The following is a 17999-nucleotide window of genomic DNA, read 5'->3' as shown; positions in this document are numbered from 1 at the left end:
AGAAAATCATTTCAGGATCGCCAGCGTTCTGAAGCTCGGGGGGTTGGAGGAGGCTCAACAGAAGCTCCCTAGCTTAAATTAGTAACAGACCAAGCTCCAGGCCACAGTATGCAATTATTTCCTTTCCATGTTCTAGAGAATTCTTTCCCCTAGTGCCATGAACTCTGCTGCAAGCAATGACCAACGTGTTCAATATCTCAGCGTCATTCTGTGGGCCCCCGGGCCTCATGCAAATGCAGAGGACAGAGACAGCACTGCCATGGGGGTAGTAGCTTCATTTTCTTCACAAAGACCTAGGAGGTCCTCCTGGACTTAGGGCTCTGATATGCAGAGGGCAGCCCTGGTGATGAGCTTTTTAACACCCACACTGTAGGGTTCACTACAATGTGTGACATTCTACAGCCACACAACAGTGGCAGGTCAACGTGGATATTCCAGGCTGCTTCTCCTGCTGTGGGGCTACTGGATCCTTCGGAATTTTTTTCTCATTAAAACCACTGTGTACTTTAAATACAACAGAATACAATACAACTGTATTAAATACAACGGTAAGCCTAGGAGGGTCTGCAAAGACAAAATCCAGCCCTTCTCAGGAATTCCTGTGAATATCTACAGAACGTTCAAAAAGACGAATTGTGGCATCTGCTGAGACCTCTACACAGATTCCTGAGGGTGGAGCCCAGAAATTTCCATTTCTAAAAGTTCTCCAAACCAGGACTGGCATTGGATGCCCCAACTGACTCTACACTTTCAGATGAGGAAGGTCAGCATCAGAGAGTCTGAGGGACTTCCTAGAGACAACCCACCAAGCCTGGGGGTGGGGACATCTGAGTCCGCACAGGCTTATTAATTTAAATTTTTATAAAACTCTAAAATTCTTTTTTAAAAATGTTTCAAGTCAGCCAGGCAGTGGTGGTGCATGGAAGTTCCTGCTTCCTTTCCAGCTCCTGATCCTTACTGCAGGATTTAGCAGCAGGATTTCAGAACCAGAGGCATCAGATTTGCTGTACTTATTTGGCCTGGTGGGAAGCACAGTTGAATTGGAAGAGAAAGACAGTCCCAGAGGCTTCCCAGCCTGCGGTGGAGCCAGGGGCAGTGAAGTCAAACTCCAAAAGTTTCATACCCAAAGTTATGGAATTGACCCTCTATCAGTCTCTCCCCTACGCACACACCCCTCCTCACAGACACACAGACACACACTCCTTGTAACGTCTTACTCTAAAGATAGCATGCCGGACTGTTGAAACAACCTATGTGTGTTGAAGTGCCCATCTTGGCCGAAATCAAGTGTGACTAACTATGGCTGTTCTACCTGCTGGGTTTCTAAATTCATCTAACGCCACTCAGTGAAACTAATTCCACGGCATTAACTCCACCTCCATGTTCTGCTGCTATTTATATCAGCGATAAATATTCAGGCCACCCCGAGGTTTTGACAGGCTTACTGATCGCTGTATTTAATTCAAGAAACAGTTGTTGGGATGGGAGCATCTTTCAGTGGTCTAATAATTGCCTGGCACAGGTAAGGCCCTGGGGACCGTACTCAGCACGACACAAGAAGTGATTGTCTTCTAAGATCATGTAAAAAGCAAACATTTGAGTTTTGGACTTACAGATTATAGGGGAGAAGTCTGATACATGTCAAAAGGCTAGAGCAGGGTGGGAAGGAAGCCCCAGAAGGTGGCTGATAACAATAGGTGACTATTGCTTTTAAAGATGGCACAAAGGGCTGGAGAGATGTTCAGTGCTTAAGAGAACTTCCTGCCTTCTCAGAGGACCTGGGTTCAGTTTCCAGCACTCATAATCAAAAAACTAACAACTGACTGCAACTCCAGCTCCAGGGGATCTAAAAGCCTTGCTGGCTTCTGTGTACACTCACACTCGTGTGTACACACACACTCATGTGCACATACAAATAGATACATACACATAGACACAGATGTCTCTGTGTGTGCCCACACTCGCGTGCACACCCACACTTGTGTGCACATACACATGAAGAGACACATACACATAGATATAGACGCCTCTGTGTGTGCCCACACTCACTTGTGTACACATACACATGAAGAGATATATACACATAGATATAGATGCCTCTGTGTGTGCCCACACTCGCGTGCACAACCACACTTGTGTGCTCATACACATGAAGAGACACATACACATAGACACAGATGTCTCTGTGTGTGCCCACACTCGCGTGCGTACCTACACTCACATGAACACCCACACTCATGTGCACACCCATGCTCATGTGTGCACATACACACAAACACATACATACACATAAATAAAGACCTCAACTACATATAAGCATAAAAAACTGACCTCTTTCCCAGAGCAGAGTTCAGAACTGGTTGCTCGGGGCTTGAGGCTAGGGGTGACCAGGAACCCTGTGAACTAAATTCTACTTTTAACTTAACCTCCTCACAGGATACAGCATAGGCCCCCAGCAGAGACCACATCTTCAGTCTCCTTGACAGCAGACCCAGGAAAGAAAGCCATGGGGGAAGACCCCACGGAAGCATGGGCCAGCTCTTTGCCTGCTGCCCAAGCAGCCTCCTGCCACCATCCATGTCAAAGGACAGTGCCAGCAATGACAAGAGCTCAGTGGGCTTTGTCGGCATTTATATAGCTGCACAAGAAGACAGCGCTCAAAAAAATAAAATAATAAAGACAATGCAGTGTTCTATGTCAAAAGCTAATGATGAAACGTTTACCCCGTGACCAAGGTCTGGCTGCCCGAGTGAGCAGCCCTAGTGACCAGCCAGGACTGTGTACCTGTGGTCAGCATTTCCAGCTCACCTACACGAGCTCCCCCAGGGTCTATTGCAAATAGAAACTAGCAGCAAGGGAATTCATCAGGGCGCATCAGTGAGCCCCAAGCACTTTGCCTGTGTGCATTGGGGTAGCTCAGCCACTCTCTGAGGGATGGGCTCCATCTCAGAGCCTGCGATTTTGGTCAGCCCAGTACGCAGGGGGTAAATGTCACAGACACTGCTTTTGGTCGGCTACAGGACAAGCCACAACTCGGCACAAGTGACTTCCTTGGTGCCATGCTTCTGTCATCTGCTAGGATCTACATGCTTCTCGCTAAGAGACATTATTTTATTTATTTATTTTTTCAGAGAGCAAATCCCCGTCTCCCAATGAGACTCTTTTTGCATCCTGGAGTTCTAGACGACCTCCAGCTCCCTCAGTGATTATGGAGCTAACTGCTTTCCATAGCTTTTTTAAAGAACTGCAAACTGGCCACAAGTCCCTACAAAAGCTCCCAGCATCAGGGTGCTCTTCAATGCTGAGCAGAGTGGATTGAGTAGGGATCAGACATATCTTTAAGTGAGAAGGCTGGAGAGAGAAGGGTGCCATTGGCATTCCCAGCAACACTGGAATTCAGGACTATCGGAGCATCCTCTCTAAGGCATGCTTCCCATCAGCAAGACACCTTGGTCTCTACTCGCCTGTATTCTCAACCTTCCTGCAAACCAAGCCTAGCGCATCGGGGTCTTACCTATCCCTCCAAAGCAGGCTGTGATTTTCTGGGCATACTGGCATAGGCTTCCCTCTGGGCAAGATCCCTTTGCAAGGCCTGCTGCGTCCATCCCGGCAAGCATCTGCCTCTCTTCCCGTAATACCACTCACCCAAGACCAGCTCAAAAGAGAACGAGCTGCCAAGCCCCCTCTTCTGCATCATCTCCATCAATAATTCAGATACTACATAAAATCTGCTGAGCATCCAAGACTGAGGTACTCGGAGGGCCGAAGCATAATTAGTTAACGGACATCAAGTGTCTCAAATTACTCCCTGACAATAGTCTCCATAGGCAAGGTTTCCAAACAGCAGAGAGAACCAGGCTTGGGATGCCTTCAAGAAGTAGCCACAGGCAAGATGTGTTCAGAGAGGGAGCACAGGCGTCCCTAGGGCTCCAATATCAGGCAAGTGTCTCCATGGATCTCTTCCAGAGTCGGAAGCCAGCAGGACACAGGACACAAGTCATACTTCATCAGGCCTGCTGCAGATGTATGAGCGTCATGCTCCAATCCCTCACCCTCTGCTCCTTACATTTCTCTCATTTGCTAAAATTCCTCAGCCTGCTTCCCATTAAAACCTCCTGAAAATCCCCCTGACCTTAAAAATGCAGTCTGTTAGCTCTTCTTGTGAAGCTTCCAGAAGCAGTGTGGCCAGGACACATGTCCATTCTGTCTCCAGATGACAATTCTGCTCCGTTCTGACATGACCTGCCTCATCATAGGGCTACTTCTAGACTGCTAGCATCTCCTGCCAGCTGCCAAGCAACTGTCCCCCTCACCCACTCCCTTCCCGGGGAGCTCTACATACACTGGGTGCTCCAGAGGAAGAGTCTGACAATTTTTCATCAGGAGCGGGTATCAAAGGTGAATGCCTAATACTTGGCTCAAACTGTTTTACCAAAGATAAAACACCGCCATCACAGTTGGCTGCTTTTGTAGGAGAGGAAGACACACACGTTCTACGACACAGTGAGGCACAGACAGCTTCGAGCTATTGGTCAGAGTTTGTGCCCCTGACCTGGAAGGCACAAAGTGACAAGCATATACCCAGAGGCCCCCACCAGCTGTGGCCACAGGAAGCTGTCCCAGTAATCAGGAAACAGCCTGTCCTTGCTGGCAGGCTGAGTAGCTGAGTGCAGAACCCGCTGCTCCAGCATCAGCACTCCGCACGCACATGGGCACGTGGGCTAGGGGAGGCTCTGACCCTGGGCAGGTGAACGCGCTGGCCGGCTTCTGCTTCTCCTCCTCTGTAGGTCTCCTGGGAGGAAGAATGCAGAGGGAAGCACTTCCAATGGCCCGGCTGGGAGTATTTATAATTCATCTCTCTCAACACCGCAAAGCCCTGACTCACTCTGGCAGGCTTCGAGTTCTCTGCTGATGACTAGGAAACGTCCAGGACCGCACGTAACCCCACGCGTCCCCTTTGTCACCGCCAGGTCTCTTGTTTGCTGGTTTCTTCCCTTGAGATTTAGATTTAAACTTTGGATTTCCAGAGTTCCCTGTGGGTTACGGTCATAAAAACATATAAAGTAAAATCTTGTCTGATATTGCATACCCAGCCCACCACCCAGGGCTAGTGAGGTCCTGGTTCTAGGAGGAGAGCTACAACGTCATCTTCACTAAGCCAGCGTGATCCCTAAACTGCATTCTAAATATCTATCCTCATCCCCACTGACAAGCACAGTCCTCACACTCATCAGGGAGACTTCTCTTCGCAATAGTCAGAAACCGGCCCAGGAAGCCGCACCTGAAGTATTACCCTTATTATGCGAATGTGCATCAAGGGTCTGGAGTACATCTCAGCAGGTGAAGTGCTTGCCTTGTGAACAGGAATGAACTACATCCTAATTGCCGATGTCCAATGCTCAGCATTTACACATCTGTAGCCCCAACGCTGGGCAGGTGGAGACAGGGTCTGGCCAGGCAGCCTAGAAGAGTTGCTAAGATCTAGGCCCCATTGAGAGTCCCTGCCTCAAAAACATAAGGAATGACACCCAAGGGAGACTGCTGGTCTCCACACACTTGGGCACAAATGTGCACTAGCAACCCTCCTCAGAAGCACATTAACTAAAATAAAAATAGAAACGTATTCAGGGCACATAGTACGACAAGCCAGATATTGATGGGCCAGATGTTAGCAGTTTAAGGACGAACAAGCCAGAGGCCCTCAAAGAACATGTTGACTACGAGAAGATCAAGGCGCACAAATGCCTAAGTACAGAACAACCCAGTGAACACGACCTCAACCTGCAGGTGCAGCGTCCATGGGTTGCGAGGTCGTGTGAAAATATATCCTGGGGTCCCTTTAGCTTTGTTTCTTTATTTGTTTGGAGTTTGTTTTTATAAAGCTGAGACTGGCCTTAAACCCACCATCCTCCTGCTTCCACGTCCCAATGAGTCACCACATCCAACTAGCTGGAGGAAATATTTCTGAACACAGAAATGGTTTGTGTTTCCCATTGACAAGAACGATCTCACATATTTCTCTATCAACCCCAACAGCCATACACACAAAGGCACAGGGCACACATCACATGCGTTCTGCTGTGATGCTCCTGGATTTATGACAGTGCTGAGGAAAACGTGAGTCAGCCTGGCGCTTCTGAGACTGGGGATTGGGATGTCCCGACTGCTCTTTGGAGACAGATTTACTGAGAACAAACAGGGCTGGCAAGGGCAGAGCAGAGCGGTCCAAGGAGAAGGTTCTCCAGAAGGAAGCTCAGTTCAGACCGCAGGAAATGCAGGGAGGGCGGACAGGTGACTTGGACGAGTCCCAGTTGGAGACTCTCCGCCCATGTTTGCACAGCCTCCCTGGAGAAGAACGTGATGCCTAACCCCGAAAAGCATGTCCACAGCCTGCTTTCTCGAATGGACTGAATTCCCAGGAAACGGTGGGCGCACGCCCACAAGGTCCACAAGTACATTTCGTGTGGATCCATTACTCATAGACTCACTCAGCACTGGTTTTTGCCCAAGTGCTTTAAAACCACAGGTTTGTTCATTGCAACAGTGACTCTGTGAAATGGGAGACCTTGCTCTGTCCAAAGTCCCCACACGCTCGACTGAAAAGCAGAGCCCCCCCCCCCATAGCCCTTCCCTCTAAACCCCACCCCAACTCAGAATTCCCGACTCGAAAACAACCTGAACTCCCAAAGGCAAATCCAAGGCTTTAATATGAATAAAAGATGCTCTCTGCTATTTCGCAAGTCCACAGCTGTAGATGGTTTTGGAACACACTGTTTTATATGTGACTATAGATAGATGGACAAAGCTTTGTCTAACAATAGAGAAGTTTCCGGAGTCTGGAACTGATCGAACAGCCGTTCCACTGCATCCTTTATCTGCGAGGGACAGTTTATTGGAGAGAAAATTGGCAGTCTCTCTCATATGGAAGTGCTCTAGGGCAGGATCACTGTGCAGGACTCTATTGTTTGTCACAACAGAGTGTGCAACAGCCTCAAGATCATCTATTACAGAGTGCAAAGCAATGTGTCAACACAGACGTAGAACTGTGAACACTTACGCATGCTTTGGAGTGTGTTTAATAGGAATATGGCATAAGAATATTTCTCAAGAAACAATGCACACTTATGTACTTTAGTTTTTACTATGAGGAATGCTAAATTACATATTTGGAGACCAAGAATTAATCTATCAAAATAAATCACACAGCAACTGACCATAACACCAATGGCCACAAGCGAGTACCGACATTTTCCTAAACAGAAATCAGCCAGTGACTGAAGCCATTATCCTGTTGCCACCCTCGAAAGCCGAAGAGCTAGAGTTACAGGCATGCTCACAGCCACTCCCAGTTATTTTTTAGTTATGTGAGTTTTGGGGATCCAAACTCAGGTTCTCAAGCATGTAGAGCCGGGACTTTTACACACCCAGCCATCTCCTCGGCCCCAATTTCATTACTTCCTGAGTCTTGGCTGCCTCATCTAGGAGGTGGGTGAAATGACAGTATCTATCTCTCCATGTGTGAACTAAAGCCCTTGATAGTTCCTGGTGGACAGAAACACTCCACAAAGGTTAATTTAGACATTACAAAGAAAAATACCCAAAGGGGCGAGGGTAGAAACTTAATTAGAAGCAGCAGATGGATCCTGAGATAATTGTAAGCCGTAAATAAGTATAAAGTAATTATACCCTCAATTTACAAAAGAAAGGATCTCTGCAGTTTGCGCAACCACGAGTATTTTATTCATATTGTAACGTGAAATAACCCAGGTTTCAAACATTTTCAACTAATGGATAAAAACAAAACTGTCCATATGTTCGCCTTCCAGCAATTGCCATGGTCTGAAGGCTACAGCCCGGGGCGGAAGTCATAGTCATTCCCACTTTGTGTCCTTAGCCACAACACGCCAAACTTGAAGCAAACAGTTGTGGTTTATCTCGTGTAGTGGGTGAAGGGAAGTATTTTAAGACCACACATTTTAGGGTATACGATTTTTAGAAACCTTGGAAGGGTCCTCATGGAAGATCCATATGTTCATTTCCAAACTCAGAGTTTAATCTCTTGAGGAGCGTGTCCTATATTGCCGAGTGACAGGATGCGTGAGCAGGAGCACTTTGGAAGCCAGTTCCACCACGTTCCCTGGTCACAGACACAGGAGTACGTCTTCCTTCTCCATTGCGGGGCATTTAGAGCTCTCCATATGCCTTCCTCTTTGACTGTCTGCAGGATACTATTGTGCATCTTACTCCAAAACCATTTCAGTGTAAATGGATTTTGTTATTTTTCATGAACTGAAACATTAGGTAAAAAGCATAGATCTTAAATGTATGATTTAATGAGCTTTAACAAATTCATTCACCATATAACCTCCATCCTCTGCCTGAAGACAGAACACCTCCTACTCCTAGAAAGTCTTAGTCCACATATCAGACGTAGCAACTGTCATGATTTCTATCTTTTTTTGTACATTCCATAGATGCATCCAGTGTGTGCCCTAATGTCTATAGCTTTCTCTGCTCAGTATGGTTTGGATATCTATCCTTACTTCTCCACAATGTTCACCCCAATATGTATCCCAATGAAAACTCATAGCTTCTATCTTGTCATAAATCATAATCAAGAAACCTAACCCACAACAAACACTCAACTTTCAGAAACACAAAGAAGTACATATCAGGGACCAGAGCAAGCTACAATTTAGGGTGCTTCCTGGTGGAAAGGGACAGCATTTGGGGTAGTCTCTGCAGATACTGAACCCCAAAGGGAGATGGAAATGGGGAAGGGTCAGCTATGGGAGGAACACGCAGCCTGAAGAGAAAGAGGAAGAGGTAGCTTGATGGCTCAGGGCACGAATGAGACGAAATTGCCAACAGAGAAGCTGTAAAACACAATACCACAACTGGACCACTCCTTTCTTGAATAGTCTCACGTGCTTAGCCACACCAGGAATGGGTGGTGTAGCTAGAAGGTGACCCAACCACACAAGGGACAGCACGAAATCCACAAATACCACCTTAAGTGAGAACGTATCTTCACAATAAACAGTGACATTGAGAAGAATGCCAGAGTAAATCTCACTTACTGCCTGAGAGACCACCAAGCAAGAATGAGAAAAAGAGAACAAGGCTTTTGGAAAGAGATGACAGTGAGCTCCTGTTCAACGGAATGCTGGGTTCATGATATCGTCCAACATCCAAGGGATGAATGGAGTCCTGCAGGCAGCCGAGACCACTGAGTGACCTCAGGAGAGAGGGGAAGGATAGAGGTCGTTGCCACAGGACCACAGAACAGAAACCACTGAACTACGAGCCCAGATGACACCGATGTGATTGTCCTGGTTTTTAATCTTCTTATGGGATGCGGAGAAAGATTTATAAACATCTACTTCCTGTGGATGGCCTTGGAAAAGAGATTAAAACTGCGTATACAAGTTACTAGAAGCAGTGTCCGCACCCGAATACAGGAGCCTCTCAGCTCATCGCTTTAACTAAATGGTCTTGCTCGGCCTGTCCTGGCATTGGCGTTACGATGTGTAAATTTTATTGACTACATTTTCCAGTCACACTGCAAAACCGATTGCTTACCCTGTCAAGAAAGGGAGAGGCTGTTAAAAAAAAAAAAAAAAAAAAAAGAAGGAGTGGGGGTTTCAGCTCACCCTTGGCTATCACAAAGATATATGAAGATTGACAAGTTAAGCTCATCTGATTAAACAAATCTTTGTTGGACAAAGATTAGCTGAGAAGAGATTCAGAAATAATGGATTTAAAGGTTTTTACCCCTTTACGTCACAATTATAAAAGTGCACCCATCAGTAAATATGTGTCCGGAGAAAGCCAAAGGCGGTTGGCGGAAAGGCAGTTCGGCCAGCGCCTATTGAGCGCATCTGTAGCTGGTTTTCTTTGGGCCGCAAACCAACTTTTAAATAAAGACATGGAGACTTATTATTAATTATGAATGCTCAGCCTCAGCGTAGGCTTGTCCCATTGGCTCTTTTAAATTAATTTAACCTGTTTCTCTTCATCTACGTTTTGCTTTGGGGCTTTTTACTTTTCTTTTGTTCTGTTTGTCCTGCTTTCCTGCTTCCTCTGTGTCTGTCCGTCTGGCCCCTGGTGTCTCTTTGGCATCCTTTTTCTTTCTTCTTCAAGTCCAAGTTCCTCCTCCTACTTACTCTCCCTGCCTGCAAGTCCTGCCTATACCTACCTCCCCTGCTATTGGCTGTTCAGTTTTTTTATTAGACTAGTCAGGTGTCTTAGGCAGGCAAGATAAAACAGCAATACATCTTTACATAGTTAAACAAATATTCCACAACATACATTGTTGTTAAGGCCCTGAAACTGAAGAGTGTTTTGCTTTTCATTTCAGATAAAAACCAGCCCCTTAAAGGCTTCCAACACAAGAGTTCTTCAGGCCACTCAAACAAAAGTAGCCTGCACCAGGATGAAGTCAGTGATGAGTCTGTTCAACAGGACAAATGGATCCCCACCCATGGTGTGTGTATGTGTGCGTGTGTGTGCGTGTGTGTGCATGTGTGTGCGCGTGTGTGTGCGTGTGTGTGCGCGTGCGTGTGAGTGTGTGTGTGCTGAGGTTCTTTTCTCTTTTATCTATCTTTTTCAGAAGGAGGGAATGGCTTGAAATAATTGATCTGTAATTTTTCATCGGCATTCAGTGCAACAGAAAGAAGCCCCAGCCTCAAAACAGAAAATGAAGCAGATGGTGACATTATAAATAGAAAGGGCTAGAAAAAAAGATTTAAAAAATACAAATGGAGTGGGCTTTGGTGGCACACGCCTTTAATTATAGCCCAAGGAGGCAGACGCAGGTAGATCTCTGACTTTTAAGCCAGCCTGATCTACAGAGTAAGTTCCAGGATAGCCAGGGCTACACAGAGAAACTGTCTCAAAACAAACACAAACAAACACAACCCAAATGGCAGCCACAGTTGTTGGCACACACCTTTAGTCCCAGAACTTGGGAGACAGAGGCAGGTGTATCTCTTCAAGTTCAAGACCAGCCTGGTCTACATAATTCCAGCTACATATTTGTCTCAACAACAAAAAGAATAAAAGTCATCACTGGCTTAGGAGATCATTGTGTTAGGGCTTCAGAAACAGTTAGCATACTCAAAGGATCGGAGAAGACAGAGAACAGAAACAAGAGTGAGACCCACATTGGTGGAGGCCCACAGATCCAAGGAAACATCATCTAAGGTTCATGAGTCACTTCTGATGACTGTGCTCACCCATGCCCTTCCCTCCACGCCAACCCAGCCCCTCCTATAGTTTATCCCTCTGGGAAGCCTTCTCTTGCGCCACAACCTGATTCTGAATTGCTACTTTACCCCTGAGAGTCATAATCTCTTTTACGGGCTGTGGAACTTTGTCGGGTACCACCCCGGGTTCACCATTTCTTCCATTAAAGTTTCTGGTATAGAAGTGATACACACTTGTTCGCAGGAAATTGCAAAAGCACTCAAAAGTTTTGAGAATTAAACACAATTCTCTGACCTGAAACCACTGTCTGTCCTTGAATGGGTTTTCTGTATTTTCTGGATTGCTAATGAAGTTCAGATTATATATAAAACCTATAACATATATTAAATATCTCCAGTGGTGCTCAGATCTATGATTTATGAGGCTAGGATTTTGTTGAAATCTCTTATCTACTGTGAAGATCACAGACTTCAAGCAGACAGCTAGGCGAATCCTCACATTTGTACAACCAAGTAAGCACCACCAGGGCCAAGATCTGAAACATGTCTAGCCCCGCCCCCCCAGAACCCTTGGCCCCTCCCACACACTGCAGTCCCTGGCCTCCATCATGGCAGAAAAGCGCTGCTGGAGTTTCAACTTTCAGTGGATTTGTTGGCAACCTACTTTTCTGTCTGGCTCTTTTTCTCAACATAATGCCTATGTGGCTTTTCCATATGGTATATAAAACATTATATTTTTATCGTAGAATGACATTCCACAGACGCAATACGCCATATCAATGTGGCCAGCTTCTAGTTTGGGGACATTTGTTGTTTTTTTATAGTTTGGTGCTACTATGAAGAAATATGCTATGAATAATATTATTGCACATTTTGTTAGTGGACATTCATGGTATGGATTACACACATATGTGTATGTATGTATGCATGTATGTATATGTATTTTCTTTTGACGGTACTGGTAGATACTCCTCTAAGTAATTTGCTTGGCACATGCCTGCTAGTAGTGTAAAGTCCTTGCTGCTCTGTGTAGTTTCTGACACCTTCTCACTGTAGCCATGGTGACAGACATACATCAATAGTTCACTGAGGCCTTCTGCATATCTCACTGAGGGTTAACGACAGCCAGACTTCTCCCATGCTCCTTAGCCATTTGGATGCTCGCTTGGGACATGCGTGCCTTGGCTACGGATGCCCACACAGATGCAAGACTCGTGGCCATCACGTCATTGTTGTAGCCTCAGCAATTCACAGGTGACTGTGTAGACTGGAGCCCAGGAAGTAAGAGCGAAATGAATGCGATGAAATCGTTTAGATCTTTAAACTCTCTCTGTTCCCGTGTGTACTTTGACATTGACACCGGGAAGCAATAGAAAAGTGATGGAGGAAAGAAGGGTGGGAGGGGGGGGAGAAGAATGGGGTGAGGTAGGGATGGGGGAAGGAGAGGAATGGGGGAGAGGGAGGGATGGGGAAGGAGAGGAATAGGGGAGGAAGAGGAATGGGGGAGGAAGAGAAGTGGGGGAGGGGGAGAGGGATGGGGGAAGGAGAGGAATGGGGGAGAGGGAGGGATGGGGATGGGGAGGGATGGGGGAGGGAGAGGAATGGGGAGGGGGAGAGGGATGGGGAAGGAGAGGAATGGGGGAGGAAGAGGAATGGGGGAGGAAGAGAAGTGGGGGAGGGGGAGAGGGATGGGGGAAGGAGAGGAATGGGGGAGAGGGAGGGATGGGGATGGGGAGGGATGGAGGAGGGAGAGGAATGGGGAGGGGGAGAAGGATGGGGAAGGAGAGGAATGGGGGAGGAAGAGGAATGGGGGAGGAAGAGAAGTGGGGGAGGGGGAGAGGGATGGGGAAGGAGAGGAATGGGGGAGGAAGAGGAATGGGGGAGGGGGGATAGTGGGGGAAGGGGAGTAATGGGGGAAGGGGAGTAATGGGAAAGGGAGAGGAATGGGGGAGGGGGGAGAGGGAGATGAATGGGGGAGGGAGAGGAATGGGGGAGAGGAGTGGATGAAGGAGATGAATGGGGAGGGAGAGGAATGGGGGAAGGGGAGAGATGGGGAGTAATGGGGGAGGGGGGAGGGGGAGAGGAGTGGGGGAAGTAATGGGGGAGGGGGAGAGAAAGGAATGGGGAGGGGGACAGAGAGGAATGGGTAGGGGGAGAAGCACCCTAGACCGGTAGACAGATGGGGTCAGGGAGCATGCAGACCTGAGGAGTAAGAACTGGGGAACGGTAAGCTTTGGGAAAGCTTCAGTAGAATTGGGGCTCATTATAGCATCTTCTTTCTCAATTTCCCCAAACTACACTCTGGATTCTTCTATATCTGGACTTACTCAACAGAAAACCTTCAAGCTACAGCCTGCTAGCTCCAAACAGATTGCAATGGATCAGATTTTTAGTCAAAGCCCAAACAACCCCCCCCCCCATTTCCTAGCGGTATTGCACATTTCAGTGTCTTCTCAAATATGGATGAGAGACCTGTGATGCCTGTCATTTAAAATCCGCATGAAGGACAAACGAGGCAGAAAAATACCAGTTGAATTCTGCATATTGTTTCCTAGTTATTAGAGGAAACATCCCTGGTGATCCATTTACTTCCTTTATTCAAGCCTAGGTCACATGAGCCAGATAAAAACTTAAAGGTGGCACAAAGCCAAATCACATTAATTAGGTGTTTCTTGGGTTTCACCTACTTCTTCTCTCATTCTGCAGACAAACAGAAAGGTTAGCATTCATGGGAAACACGCTGTCAAACAGGCTTTTTGAGTGGATGTCTTGTAAAAAAAGACGTATTTCTGGAGATTAGTTCTCATCTTGGCTAAAGTGCACTAATATGACGGAAAATTTATCTAATGAAAGGCCAACATGGTTTTTTCTGCCTTCATATCTGAAACACATCTGGTTAAACAAATCTGCATGGCATTAAAATCCGTAATTTCTATTTCAAAATATCTTCCATGGCCTGTTTGTTCCTATTTCATTCAATAGCCTAGAGCAGTGGTCTGTAAAAACATGCTTGCTGCCTTACAAACAGGTTTATTGGAATGAACCTATGTCCATTCATCTGTGTGTACCCATGGCTGCCTTCTAGCTGGACTCCCGGTTATGTGGTTGTGACAGGAACCATTTGCCTTGCAAAGGCTGAAATGGTCACCATCTCTAGACTACAGATGCCATGAGAAACCTGGTATTTCTGAGTTTAATTCCTGTAATCCCAGCTGGGCAGCATTCCTTTGAACTGGCGAGAAGGCTCTCCAACCACCCCACCCCTTTTGAATCAAAAATTAAAGTCTTTCAGATCAACTTGGATTAAGACTTATTTCAAAGTGTCTTAGTCCCAATGAAAACCTGAGTTCCACCCAATAAACCAGGTCTGGCAGTGTAGAGTTGGAATACCAGCGCTCGGGGTGAGGGTGGGGGCAGAGGCAGGAGGATAAGAAGTTCAAGATTATCCTGGGCTGCTCAGCAAGTTTGAAACCAGCCTGGGAAACCCTGTCTCATATAAATAAGATGTATATGTGACCATGTCTTGATTATATCTTCTCACTGTAGACGTTAGATACTGATGAGTCACGAGGAATGTCAGGATCTTAATTTTATACTCAACAACTTATAAGTAAATGCAGAATCTAGAAATGGCCTCTAAGTTTTTTTTAATCACTTTTAATATATCAAAAGAGACTATTGTGGTAAGGAGAGGAAAGATGAGCCTAGAAACTGCCAATCCTAAAAATTAGCTTTACAATCCTAGTTGAAGTTTTCTTCATTCTGCAACGTTTTATTTCGTGCTGTGGGATACATGAGCAGACGCTGGCAGTCAGAGAAGTCACTGGATGCAGACTCTCCCTCCTGGGGTATCTGACAAGGTGACTGGGCAGAGACAGGGGAGCCTCAAGCTTCCGAATTGTTTTTATGTAACTGCTCATTCCATACCCGTAAAACCTCCAATATTCCAGGGCAGAGGTCAGCAGGGGTTCTCTGTGTAGCCCTGGCTGTACTGGAACTTGGCCTCTAACTCATGGAGATCCACCTGCCTCTGCCTCCTGGGATAAAAGGTGTAAACCACCACTGCACACCATTTTTTAAGGGTCATTTAATAAAACAGAAGAAGGGAAAGCCATTGTAGAAATAGCAGCAGTAACAGTGACTTAGACCTGGAGAGACATGAACTCTTAGACTCTGGTTCTTTGTGGGGGCACTGTGCATACCCCGTTACACGGGTCGGATGACAGATAGGGAGGCATTTAGTAGTTTACCAGCTCATTCAACTATGAGGAGCAACAACAAAGGAAAAGGCCTCATCAATTAACATCACATCCTGTAAGAGCAACGCCCAACTGTGATCATCTCAGCCAGCCCGGGAACCTCCACACTCCTCGGCGTCCCCATCCTGGGAGAAGCTACTATTTAATTTATAAATGTAGGAATACGCATTGCTATGATGACATAACGGGTAAATGAATCGGGGGCAGGGATTACACCTTGGTTTTGGGTGTCAGTCAAGGGCAGTGTCACCTCTCACATGTTATGTTTTTACAACGAAGATTTATTCTTATAGGATTCACATAAATAATAAAATAAAATAAATACCTAAAAGTAGAAATAACCAAACTAGATCCAGAAAAAAAAAAAACCTAAAATCAAAAATAATCCAAACCAGACTACGATCCCAAAGTATTAATTGAAGTGAGTGAGATGCTCAGCCAGAACTGGGCGCTGTGCAGCCTGCTCATAACTCCGGGAGGGGCGCGTGTTTTATAGATGTTCTCATTTCCATGCTCTAATAAAGCAGGCAGTTATGCTACCTCTAGTTTAACAGATGTAGAAATTTAGGACTACAGAAATTAAAAACCCAAGCTGGGTGTGGTGTCACGTGACTTGGGAAGTGGCGGGAGGAAGGGAACCTGGAGTCCAAGGTCATCCTCAGTGACACAGGGTGCTCAAGGCTAACCTGGGCTAACGGGGCAGCCTTAACCCCTGTGCTGGTTAGGTTTTTGTAGACTTTATCCCAGTCATTTGGGAAGAGGTAACCCCAGCTGAAAAAATGCCCCCACAGACCAGGAGCCAGGGTGCAAGCCCGGGGTGCATGTTTTTATTGATGAGTAACCCGGTGAGGGCCCAGTTCACTTGGGGCGGGGCCGAGCCAGGCAGGTGGTTCAGAGCAATGTAAGAAGATCGAGCAAGCCAAGGAGAGCAAGCCAGTAAGAGTTTTTCCTCCATGGCTTCTACCTCATTAGTTCCTGCCTTGGGCTTCTGTCCTGATTTCCCTGGATAGCGACATCTGTGAACTGAGCCAGGCTTTCCTCCCCCAGCTGATTTTGGTCATGACATTTTATCACAGCAATAGAAACCCTAACAAAGGCAACATCTGTCCCCCCCCCACCCCGAAAAGGAAAAATGAAGAAACTTGAGGTGGCTTTGTCAGGAGAGTGTTTGTTGTGCTGACATGAACGGTGAGTTCTAATCCCCTGTTATCTACATTTAAAAAGCAGTCAGAACCCTGGGTACTGGACAGGTATTAACAGGAGCTGGAAGGTAGAGACAGGGATCCCTGGAGCTCAGTGGCCAACCAAGGCAGAGACGGGGCATGCCTGAAGCTCAGTGGCCAGCCAGGGCAGGGACAGGGGATCCCTGGAGCTCACTGGCCAGCCAGCCTAGCCAATCCACGATCTCCAGGTTCAGTGAGAGTATCTGTTCCAAAAATGTAAGGTAGAAAGTAATGGAGGAAGACAGCCAGGACTAACTGACCTCTGACCTCCACACTTACATGCACAGGCATGTCCATGTCTATATGAATGTATACATGCAACACACACACACAATACCCCAAAAAAAAACATTTTAAATTAAGAGATTCATGCAAGATCACATGGCAAAAGGTATCAAAGCTTGAGATTTGACCCAAACTTTTTTCTCTAGATCCCAAGTACTTAACCAGTACCCTGCGCCCAACAGGTTCTTTCTCACCTTCTTTAACTCTATATTGTACACTTATATCAGAAAAAAAAATGACTTTGAAGTTCACCAAAGAACAGTCATTATCACCAAGGGGAAAGTGAGTCTTCAGGTTCCGTGATTCCAGGGGTGACAAGAGGCAGCCATCATGAAGTCAGGGCGAGAAGGGACCTGTCAGGCCTGTCTCTGGTAACTGATAGGGTCACCAGAACACCAAAAAGCCCTCCAGCTTCTCTAGTGATCATCCCGCCCATTACGAACTACGGCAGGTTCTCATAGCTTCTGTCTCGGGACTCTTCCCCCACTCACAACTTCATGCTGGATTTCATGCTGGATGGTCGCTAAACACATCTTTGGCCTATAAGTGCTAATGGGTCTTCTGAGATCTTAAATCCTAAATGGCAGAGACTTATCTGAATGACACCACACCTGCCACCTGTGGAGAGGCTCTTGGTGAATTAATTGCCACAAAGGATTGCTCATAAACAATTCTGATGCCAAGTTGAGGGAGAATGACACACGGGGAGAAACTCCCTGTTGGTGCCGCCAATTAGAGACTATCACAGCGAGAGTAACTTGAAAGCTGAAAACAATGAAGTCATGGGTGGTGCCAAGAACCTTGACAGGGAAAGAGCTGCGTGGATTAACCCAATGTGTTCATACAGTCACGTAGCTGTGTGGATTCATACAGTGTCTGTGCAGTCACGTAGCTGTGTGGATCAATCCCGTGTGTTCATGCAGTCACGTAGCTGTGTGGATTAATACAGTGTCTGTGCAGTCTCACGTGACTGCGTGGAATAATACAATGTATATACAGTCACGTGGCTGTGCGGATTAACAGTG

The 17999-nt window shown here is 46.5% G+C and overlaps 1 protein-coding gene across 3 annotated transcripts in view; it reads right to left on the bottom strand.

Annotated features, from left to right (window-relative positions):
- Positions 1–17999, bottom strand: part of Ablim1 (actin binding LIM protein 1) — a 281482-nt gene that overhangs the window by 183899 nt on the left and 79584 nt on the right. The gene's annotated exons all lie outside the window — the stretch shown is intronic.

Source organism: Chionomys nivalis, chromosome 8 (genome assembly GCF_950005125.1).
Source record: "Chionomys nivalis chromosome 8, mChiNiv1.1, whole genome shotgun sequence".
NCBI classification, from domain to species: domain Eukaryota; kingdom Metazoa; phylum Chordata; class Mammalia; order Rodentia; family Cricetidae; genus Chionomys; species Chionomys nivalis.
This window is presented reverse-complemented; position numbering and strand designations above follow the sequence as displayed.